Below are 12,222 nucleotides of genomic sequence, written 5' to 3'. Positions count from 1 at the left end.
TAATTTCGGCTACGAGAGAGGCTACAGCAGTAAACGAGTGCTGGTGGAAGAGAGTCAGCAAATACCACCAAAATCAGAAGCAGTCATCTGGGCAAAGGTTGATGGAGATTGTGGGACAAACAAATTGTGGGTTGTCGAAGCAGCAAATAAATCAGCACTGAACATACTTGTAGGAAAAACCCTGGCTATCACAAAACAAGATGGACGCATTCCGGTAAGAGTACTCAATGAGTTCAAGTCACCATTCAATTTGACCAAAGGAGCTATTTTGGGAAGATGCCAAGAGGCCGAGGTAGTTATTAACTGTGAACAGCTCAAGGAACACGTTTCATCTAGTAATACTGATCTTTCAAATGATATCACGGCATGGACGCATGGGCTAGAGGAAGCCTATCAGAGTAAGGCAAAACAACTGCTAATAAAATACGCGAACATATTTGACCAGGATGGTTCTAAACCAGGCCGCACCAACGTTGTGAAACATCAAATTGACACTGGAGATGCGAGGCCGATCCGTCAAGCTCCACGTAGTGTTCCACTGGCGAAGCGGGAAATTGTGAGTCAAATTATACAAGAAATGAGCGACAGCGGCGTCATCGAACCATCAGCTAGTCCCTGGAGCTCACCGGTAGTACTTGTAAAGAAGAAGGATGGAAAAATGAGGTTTTGCGTGGACTACCGGAAGTTGAATGACGTTACGAAAAAGGATAGCTACCCATTGCCAAGAATTGACGACACTCTGGACTCGCTCTCTGGTACGAAATGGTTTTCCACACTGGACTTGAAAAGCGGCTACTGGCAAGTGGAGGTAAAGGAGGAAGACAAAGAGAAAACAGCCTTCAGCGTCGGAGATGGTCTTTGGCAATTTACAGTAATGCCCTTTGGACTATGTAATGCACCAGCTACTTTCGAGAGACTCATGGATCAGGTATTGAAAGGACTACATTGGAAAACATGCTTGGTGTACCTGGACGACATCATCATATTGGGCAAGAATTTCGATGAACATCTTAAGAACTTGGAGGAAGTTTTCCAAAGAATAGCTGGCGCTGGTCTGAAGTTAAGTCCCAAAAAGTGTGCGCTGTTTAAAAAGGAAGTAAATTATTTGGGTCACAAGGTAACGACAGAGGGCATCTGCACTGCGAACGAAAAGATAGAGGCTGTAAAGGATTGGCCAAGACCACAGAACCTACATGAATTAAGAAGTTTCCTTGGGCTGTGCACATATTACCGCCGATTTGTACAAAATTTTTCCAGCGTAGCCCATAGCCTCCATGAGCTTACAAGAAAAAATAAAGCTTTTGAATGGAAGAAGGAGGAAGAAGTGGCTTTCCAAACATTGAAGGAGCGTTTGTGCACTGCCCCAATGTTAGCATATCCGATTCCAGGAGCAAGATTTATTCTAGATACAGATGCGAGTGGATATGCTATAGGAGGCGTTTTATCACAACTGGTCGATGGACAGGAGAAGGTAGTTGCATATTACAGCCGTTCGATTGGAAAACCAGAGAGGAACTACTGCGTTACGCGGAGAGAGCTGTTGGCATTGGTAGAGTGCGTTAAACATTTTCACAAATACCTCTACGGCCAGCGATTCCGTGTCAGGACAGATCACGCAGCTTTAAAATGGCTACTGCAGTTCCGTAATCCGGAAGGACAATTGGCACGGTGGATCGAGCGACTACAAAGCTATGACTTTTCCATTGAGCATCGAAAAGGTAGTACCCATGGAAATGCCGATGCAATGTCACGAAGACCATGTAGTTTGGAATGCAAGCACTGTTCAAAAGCCGAGGCTAAAGAAGACATTATAGATGTCCGGCTAATGACTATAACATGTACAGATGAATGGGACAAGGAACAGCTAAGAAAGTGCCAGCTAGAAGATGCAGATCTGTCACGTGTTATGCAAGGGCTGGAACGAAATGAAAGACCAAACAGAGAAGAGATGTCAGCAGAGAGTCCCATTGCGAAGTCATATTGGGCACAGTGGAACAGTTTAGAATTGATATCCGGTTGCCTTCATCGAGTGTGGGAGAGTGAGGATGGTAAATACAAGAATAAACTGATAGTTGTTCCCAGAAAGAGGATTCCTGACGTGCTCAGCGAGCTGCATAATGGTCCAAGCGGAGGTCATCTTGGAATCACGAAGACGCTCGAGAAGATTAAACAGAGATTCTATTGGGTTGGTTGCCGTCAGTCGGTCACTGAGTGGATTGCGAACTGCGAGGTTTGCAGCAGAGCGAAAGGGCCCAGAACACGAAGTCATGGCCAGATGAAGCAATATAACTCAGGTGCGCCATTTGAAAGGATCGCTATGGATGTCGCCGGTCCATTTCCTACTAGCAACGGCGGAAACAAATATGTACTGGTAGTTATGGATTATTTCAGCAAATGGCCAGAGGTATACCCAATCCCAAATCAAGAAGCGGAAACGGTAGCAGAAGTGTTTATAAACAATTGGGTTGCAAGGTATGGTGTACCAATGGAGTTACATTCTGACCAAGGCAGGAATTTCGAATCAGCTGTGTTCCAGGAAATGTGTAAGTCATTGGGCATTCGAAAAACACGGACAACTGCATTGCATCCTCAATCCGATGGTATGGTAGAACGATTCAATAGAACATTGGAGGAGCACTTAAGGAAAGTAGTGGACAAGTACCATAAAGAATGGGATACCCGCATACCATTATTCTTGATGGCTTACCGATCAGCAGTGCATGAGACAACGGGCCAAACCCCTGCAAAAGTAATTTTTGGCAATGACCTTAGACTGCCAGCTGATTTGAAGTTTGGGATAGATGCCAATGCGGAGAGAAATGTCAGGAAATCCACTAGTGATTTGGAAGAAGAGCTAAGAGAAATACATGATCTGATAAGGCAACGAACAAAGATTATGAGTGACAAGATGAAAGCCAGATATGATAAAGCAATTAATTCAGAAGGTTTTCAGGAAGGAGATTTGGTGCTGTTATACAACCCACAACGTAAAAAAGGTTTGTCCCCGAAATTGCAGTGTAATTGGGAAGGCCCATACAAAGTTGTAAAACGGATCAACGATGTAGTGTACCGCATACAAACCATCGATAAACCACGAACCAAAATGAAGGTGGTCCATTTGGAAAGGCTAGCAACGTTTAGATCGAGAGATTTGTCTGATCGGGACGATCAGACTTAGGTGGAGGGCAGTGTCACGGATATTAGCATCACTAAATTATCCCATCACTAAGGCGATGCTAAGGCCATGCCAAGCAGTATTTACGTTAATAATTAAATCAAGTATACACATATATAAGGCAGCCCAGAGAGATGTCACACACAGATGCATTTACTTATATGCCTATGTGCGCGCGAGAGACTGTAAACTACAAACATTCACATCAATAATTCAATCTTTATGTATCTACATAAACGAATAAATAATTGCGTCTACACATATGTACGTATACGAGCAGCGGAGCGGCAATGCACAAACACATGCATATATCTTATCTGAGTTGTCACAAGAGAGAGCAATAATTTGTGCACGTAGTTGTGGCTGGCGATTTTGTAGCCGAAACAACTAGTAAGTTCTGGAAATCGAAGAGCCTAGAAGTATGCAGCGTAAACTATAAAAGCGGGGCAAGCGAGTAAGAAGTAATTCAGTTTGATTTGAGTTGTCAAGCAGTTGCGATTAAGACGATATCTAGCGAGCAATAGCAGTATTATTTTGAATAGTAGAGTTTCATTGAGCTATCAATCAGTGTGGTTATTAAGCAAGCTATTCGTTGCACAGTTGAGTGTATTGTGAAGTACTTTAATAAAGGCCATTTTGCATTATTACAAATTGGAGTTATTTATTCAACAGTTTAGTGATTCGAACTTAGCAGAGGATTGCAAATAAGAGGATTTGCAAGTAAATTCGTTACAATAGCATCTGGAGAAGCTCGGATACCAACACTAGAGGTGAGTCGTTATTTACTTTTATTGTGGATGAGGGCTTTGTATATGTAATAGGGAGAATGACCCGACTTTTATTACTGCGGTAAGGGAGGAGGTTCTGGACCTCACCCTGGTTAGTAGAGAACTGGAAGGTCGGATATCTGGCCGGAAGGTTCTCAACGAGCACTCCTTCTCTGATCACCGATATCTTCAGTTCTCGATGAACGAAAAACGTCCCGCCAAAATATCTTTTAGGAACCTTAAAAGTACTAACTGGGACTTGTATTGTAGGAAGCTGGGAGAGCTATTGCCTGCGGCGCCTACCATTAGTTCGGACCTGTCCGAGTCTGAGATAAAAGTTCTGATGGAAAACTTCACCTCGGCAAGCAATAGCGCCTTTCAGCTGTCCTGCCCATTGAAAACTTACAGGGGAAGGGCAAGCCGCCCTGGTGGTCAGATTCTCTTGACCTAAGAGCGTCCAGTCGGCGGCTCTTCAACAGAGCCAGGAGGAGTAAATTTCCCTCGGACTGGGAGCTCTATAAGGTGAGTCTGGGGATTTATAAATATGAAATAAGGATAGCCAAGCGAGATGCATGGCGAAGCTTCTTCGAAAACGTAGAAGGCTGCAATGAATCCGCGAGGCTTAGAAAAATACTCTCTAGGAATCCCGCTCCTCTGGGGTATCTGAAAGATGATGGTGGGGAATGGTGGATGAGGAGTCCCTAAAACTTTTACTGGACAATCATTTTCCCGATGTCCCAGTTGCGCGGGGATCTTCGCCTGCATGGTCGGCAGTCGTTGGCCATGCAGAAGTGCCTGCCATTCCAATACGGAAAAGTCAAATAACCTGGGCTGTAGGGTCGTTCAAGCCCTATAAGTTTCCGGGCCCGGATGGAATCATTCCTGCGCAACTTCAAAAGTCTTTGGGATTTCCTGCCGCTGGTTGGCCATCATCTATACTAACTGCCTCAGGCTTAACTATATCCCGAAGTCTTGGCACACGGTTAGGGTTATTTTCATTCCGAAGGCCGGCAGAAACTCTCATGTATCGCCTAAGGATTTCAGGCCAATCAGTCTCTCGTCGTTTCTTCTTAAGACGTTTGAGCGGTAGATTGACCTGTACCTACGGGAAAGGATACCTCGGGGGTTACTGTCGGCTTCACAGCATGCGTACTGCAAGGGCAGATCGACGGAAACGGCTCTCCATTCGATTGTAAAGCAAATAGAGGGGTCCCTAGAACACAAAGAGTATGCTCTGGGTGCCTTTCTAGATATCGAGGGGGCTTTTAACAATGTCTTACCGGGGGCAATCGAAAGAGCTCTGGTGGGTTTAGGAGTCGAGGCGGCTCTGGTTGAATTTATTAGCAAACTTCTATGCGGCAGAATTGTCGCAGCGGAGTGGGGAGAGGCCATAATTAAAAGGAAGGTGTGCAGGGGCACGCCACAGGGGGGTGTCCTCTCTCCTCTCCTCTGGGTTGTGGTAGCCAACGAGCTTCTTGTGTAGCTGGAAGCCAATGGTTGTCGGGTGGTTGCCTATGCAGATGACCTCGCTATCCTAGTCAGAGGCAAATTTCTGGGCACCGTGCCGATGTTGTGCAGGACTACCTGGATACTGTGGCTAGGTGGGCTGAATCATGTGGATTAGCGGGCAACCCGGGAAAAACGGAATTGGTTCTTTTTACAAGGAGATATAAGATGCCCGATTTCAGAACTCCCTTGATTGGAGGGGTGCCGTTGGTACTTTCTGATAGGGTTAAATATTTAGGGATTGTTTTGGGCATGAAACTGTCCTGGAGACCCAATGTGGAAGATCGGGCCAGGAAGGCCGCCATTGCCTTGTACTGCTGCAGAGGGGCTATCGGAAAGAGATGGGGACTCTCGCCAGGAGTAGTACACTGGCTTTATGAGATGGTGGTCAAACCGATTCTGCTATATGGGGTGCTGGTCTGGTGGAAAGCACTGGAAACGGCGAGCACCTCCAAAACGTTAATGTCAGTGCAACGGACGGCGCTGATCGGTATCAGTGGCGCTCTCAGAACAACATCTACCTTGACACTGAACGTCATGCTGAACATATACCCAGTAGATATTGCGGGAAAGCGGCCGCGTCAAGGTCGTTGGTCAGGCTTCGTGATATGGGATATGGACTTTCTGACCGCGGACACTCTAGCCTTCTTACCAGTTTCGACTTTATCCCGGACAGAACGGACTATTGAATGCCGATAACTGCTCCCTATACAACCTTCACCCCAGTCATTCCACCGAGAGAGGACTGGGGAAAAGGAATTAGCTGGGGTATGGGACCGGTTAACTTGTTCACGGATGGGTCGAAGCTGGATGGAAAGGTTGGTGGGGGTATTTTTTCAAGAGCTAAATTTAAGCTGGAAGTTTAAGTTGGCTGATCACTGCAGTGTATTCCAAGCGGAAGTTGCTGTGATTAAGGATGCGGTGGATGGAATGCTATCCAGTTCTACTACGGTTGGGGAATTTAACATCTACGCTGATAGCCAAGCGACTATCAAGGCTTTGAGCTCAACTACAGTGCGATCGAGGGTGGTCTGGGAGTGCCTGACCTCGCTTGCGATTGCATCGAATTATTTTACAATTAAGATTATCTGGGTCCCGGGCCATAGTGATATCCCGGGTAACTGTCAAGCTGATATCTTAGCCCGCATCGGTACAACCGAACCGGATGAAGATGGCTGTAGGGATTTCGGGATCCGGCTGGCCACCTGTGGATTGCTCCTCCATAGCTGGGCCTCGAGTCAACTCAGCAAACGTTGGGCGGACACCACGTCTTGCAGAGTTACAAGATCTTTCTGGCCGAAAGTGGATGGCAGGAGGTCTGCTGGAATAATTGGGTTCACTAAGGCTCACCTATCAATGGTCATTGGGGTTTTGACAGGGCACTGTCCCACGGGTATCCATGCGGAATGTCTCAATATACTGTAACCTACATCCTGCTGCAGCTGTATGGAGGATGATGAGGTAGAATCACCAAATCACTTTATGTTTGACTGTCCAGCTTTTGCCAGAACTAGGCGAAAGTACTTCGGTCACGACTCATTTGGATCTCCCGAGGATTTATCCAAAGTTGAGATTGGAGTTGAGTAGCTAGATATAAGTCACCGTTTATATAAATAAGTATGTAGATGATATATTCGCTATCATAAAGAGAAAGGACGTGAAAGAAATTTTAAGAGTATTGAACGCACTGCATAATAGTTTAAAATTCACAGTAGAAAAAGAGCAAGAAAGTAAAATAGCCTTCCTAGACTTACAAATAATTTGAAATAATAAAAAACTATTAACGAATTGGTACGCAAAAACCATTGCATCAGGAAGAATAATTAACTACCATTCGAACCATCCGTACAATCAAAAACTAAATACAGCGACAAGCCTTATTAGAAAAGCCATAACGCTTACCGACATCGAGTTCATGGCAGAAACCCAAAACATTATAAAAAGTATTTTATTTAAAAGCAGCTATCCCCAGAAGCTCATTGAAATGCTTCTAGAAAATACAAAGGAAAAAATACGCAAAGAGGGAAAGGAAGCATCTAATTGTGAATGGGAAAAAACCAAAAATTTATCGGGGTAACATTTATACCGGGCTTAACGGATAGAAAATACTCCAAAAAACAATAAAATCTCAAAATATAAATTACGCCAACAGACCTAATATTTTTACCAAAACAAAGGACAAAGTGGAAAAAGAGCAACAAAATAACGTAGTGTTCCAAATAAAGTGCAACGGCAAAGATGAGGAAAAATGCGATCAGTACTATGTGGGCACAACAAAGCGACAACTGGGTATACGGCTAAACGAACACAGAGCAGATGCAAAAAACCAGAAAATGACCACAGCTCCCGCGCAACATTTGACTAAGAGTAACCATATAACGGACTTTGACCATGCACAAATATTAGATATAGAAAAAAGAGAAAAGACAAGACTAATTTTAGAGAGCTTAAGAATACAGCAAAAGATAAACAATGTAATGAACTTCAAAGAAGATATAAACAACATAAGTAATGTCTATACTGCAGTTGTGCAAAAAGAAAATAAAACAAGTAAATGTCAACATTAAGGTACCTATATATATGTATTCTGTACACAGTGTAAAAAAATGTGATACTATTTATGTAAATTAATCAATGTAAGTAATAATTTCATGTTTGTTGTTAAAAAATTTTTAACTATTAAAATATTTCAATAAATAGCTTCCTGAGGATGACGCATAAAGCGTTGAAACGCGTTGAAGCAAATCAAACAAAAACAAATTTTGCTTATTTAGACGACCAATAAGCTCAACCCAGCAAACCACAAAGTAGCCTTTGTTGGCAAAGAGCTTTTCTCCGTTTGGTTTCTAAACTGAGCATTTAGGAGGAATTAAATTACGATGTCTTATCAGACCTTGTGAGAGACAATTAGGAGTCAAATAAATCCAATAATCTGATAATAAATGAATGTAATAATTTTAATCCCAGAAGTTTTTTTATTCCACAAGGGGGCATTATTGCAGAGAAAAAAAGATTTTGCGAGACTAGATAGAGTCCAGCTTGCTCTAGGTAAGTTCGCAACACGTGATATGAAATCAGATTAATTTAATACGTAATTTCTTTCTCATATAAAACGGTGTGAACGGAGCTTGCATACTTAACCTGCCCAAAATTTAACCGCGCAAAACATTGTAGAGTGAAGAACTCCATGATTCAATCATAATAGATTTGCTCGGTTCATAAAACTTTTCACAATTGCCGCTATTTTGTTCTCAAAGTCAGCTGCTGACACAACATAAGCGTCAAAACGAAGCAAAAGTCGACTGTATTTGAGCCATTACATTTCCAATTCCATATGCTCGGGCCAAAAAAAAAATTACTACACCTATCCCCCGATTTACACGGTACTTGTTTTACCCGATTTCGCTTTTACATTAGAGATATACGCCGCCGATAAACGCCGCCGCCGCCGCCGATTAGGGTCGTTTTTCGCATGCCGCCGTCGAATGTCAAAAATATCGGCGCGGCGGCGGCGGCGGCGTTCGGCGCGTTACTATATTTTCTACTCGTTAAGACTGTCCATTTATTGTTCATCCCGAAAATTTGTCGGATATGGTCGAAAGTGTTATCAACGGATGCGCATCACCGCCAGTTATAAGAAACTAATTGCGAAATTTAACCCTTTCTAACTGTTCAAAAGTTATTTAAAAAAACAGGCGTTTTCGATGTCAGCTTAACACAGACTTTGCATCACCCAATTCACCAAGTTATTAAAACAGAACACTAAGGCAAGGTGCACACGAGGCTACGCGTCATAGACGCTGCAGGCGAAATTTGTACGCTTTGATGCCGAACAAATGTATTTGAATGGAGAGCTGCATACGAGGCGTCAGCTGCATGAAAGCGACAAAGCATGAAATTTTCGTGTAGCTAAGCGCACAGCAATGTTGGTCACTGAGCGTACGTACGCTTTAAATAAAGGAAGAACAAGATGTTTGTTTACATTTTTTTGTATGTAAATTTGTGTAATTAGTTAAAAATGTTACTTTAATTAATAAAAGTACGTGGAAGGTATATTACCAAAGCGAAAAAGAGTATTAAACACCACAACAGCTTGGTTAGACATTGTTGAAGGGTTTAAAATGCTAAAAAGTGTTGGAAACTAGAAATCACCCTTTTCTCTAGTCCGCGGTGGTTTAAAATTGCCTTTCATAATTTACAAAGGCACGGGGATGCAAACAACGTTTAATAGCTATTTTCCTTTGGTTTCGGGGACGGATATAGCTGAAGAAATTTAATTTTTTTATTTTTTTCAATAAGTGTTTGCTTTTTGTAGCGACGCTCGAAAGTAGCTTCGTGTGCAGATCTTGAGGCGTAGAGAAATTGTAGCCATATGAGATATCTTGTACGCGTCTATGACGCGTAGCCTCGTGTGCACCTTGCCTAAAAGAAAAGTTATATAATGAATTTGTATGCTCCCTTTGCATATTTTTTTCAAAAAATAATAATGAACAATGAATTCAAATAAAATTACCCAAGGCTTTTCAAATTGTCCTCAATTTGTTAAAAAAAAGCAAAAATGTGCCGATTTTTTTTTTAAATTTTATATTGCGATTGGCTGAAAGAATAAGCGAAATCACTGATGCAAAATCCTTTAGTAGGTTCTAGGGGCATAACCACTCCTTTGAAATGTTTCTTACCTCATACTTAAGTTGAGGCATACATGTTAAATTGCAATTAGAATTAGTAATTGATGCAATTGGTTTATATTCTCTAATTCATAAAACAATTAGAAATAGTCAACTAATTCCCATTAGATAATTGAAATTTTTACTCTAATGGTAAATCTAATTGCAATTAGTTGCCATTAGCAAAAAAAATTGGGTTACCTTTACAATTAGAAATGTAGTTGACTTCTGCTAATGCAATTAGATATTCAATTAGCTCGAATTAGAATCAATTATTTATATTTATTTACATCATTATTCGTTCACTTCAATCATTCTTTGAAAAAAATGTTTCTTTATCAAAATAATTAATTGCAATTAGATTTACCATTAGAAAAAAAATTTCAATTATCTAATAGGAATTAGTTGACTATTTCTAATTGTTTAATGAATTAGAGAATTTCGCAAATGAAGGTTAATTAGCAATCATTAGCATTAGCTAATCATTACTTAATACCTATGAGTTGAGGATATATGTACGTATGAGGTTTTGAAAAATCATTTGGGCTTACATTCAAAAATCTGTTGTTTATTTGCGAAACTATACAATAGCGTCTGAAATGCTAATTTTTATTTTCACACTTCATCCTTCAACGCCCAAGTCTCCCGGTTTGACATAAAGTTGGCGGCCCTATCCAAAACTAGTCCCTTGGAGTGAATCACATTGATTATAGCCTATCAAACAAGTTTAAATATCACCTACACGTTACGGCTCCTTTTACAAATGTGAATACGTAAGCACATATATTTACCAGGTGAGGCTTTGTCCTTCGCAAGAATACTCAAAGTGGTGAAGCAAAAGCTTTCCCAAGACAGTCGAACTAATGACGGTGTGTGCTTCTACCCTAACGTAGTGGACAGTCGAACTAGTCTGAAAACTGAAGCTACGCGGTCATACATAATGAGCTCTTATATTACAAGGCTGAAAAACAGCAGAAAGCATTTTTCAACTTAAAATCGGTCGACTTTCATTCTAAAATATCGTTTTGATTTAACGAAGACTATCGAAATCAATATTGTGAAACCAAACGTCTGCAAACTTTGGTCTATATTTTAAAAATTTTATCCAGGGTCCTTGTAAAATTTTAATTTGTAGATGCGCCGAAGATTATACGAGTTTCACCCATTACGCAATGACTTCCACTTAGATTGCTTATGATTTCGAAGGCGGCATCCTTGGCCGAATAGTGACTCCCTAACGTTTCAAGGTGTTTCTCTGGTGTAGCTCGGCAGCATAGCGCGATAAAAGCATCCGTTGGAAAGTCTTCGAAGCTACACCTAGAGTTTCTAGGAAAGTGACGTCGACGAAGGTATGAGTTCGAAGTCGCAGTCCTTTAGCTTCTGTGCTGGCTTATGGTGTGAGGATCAGGAGGCGTGGTAGCGACTGGTGGTCGGGATTGCTACTGTTCGCACATCGGGAATTGTAGCTCTTAAAAACAGCCGAAAAAATTGGAGGCGCCCTGTGCCACGAGAGTCATGAGTATTAATAGACCATTAATAGAAACCGTAAGTCGCCTTTGTGCGTGACCCCCAAGGAGCCACAACTGATTTAAAGAAATTGTGTTCGTGACTATTATTAGGAGTTAACCCTAGGAGAAACTCCGCTTTGCACGAGATATACAGACAAAAGTGTGGCTATTTTATGTATCTCTATTTCTTTTCAGCAGACGCAGCAGTACCAATTCCGAAGACCGGGGTTAGGTTCGAAGCCTCTCTGGAGTAAGTGAACGAGGGACAATCCATCCGCAAGGATCTACTCCTGAAAATGTTTGAACGGTCTGCGAGATCTTGAGGCAAAAACCTCGGATCATACCGAAATAGCCAACACGTTGATTTCCTTAAATACATAACACAAAGCCTTTCCTAAATATTATTTTTTTAAATAGAAAAATCAAGCTTTTTAAAGAAAGAATACCGGCTCTAAGCCCACGCCGCCGCCGTCGATATAGTGATCGGCGTAAACCTCTATTTCACACGGTTCATAAATCAGCAAAATCTGAAAAACTCCGAAGATTTACAAATCGTTAAAAACCTTTTTGAGTCCCCTTGGCAACACTGATTGCAATAT

This window comes from Eurosta solidaginis, chromosome 3 (genome assembly GCF_040869045.1).
Source record: "Eurosta solidaginis isolate ZX-2024a chromosome 3, ASM4086904v1, whole genome shotgun sequence".
NCBI classification, from domain to species: domain Eukaryota; kingdom Metazoa; phylum Arthropoda; class Insecta; order Diptera; family Tephritidae; genus Eurosta; species Eurosta solidaginis.
The sequence above is the reverse complement of the archived record's forward strand: the minus strand, read 5'-3'. Positions refer to the sequence as shown.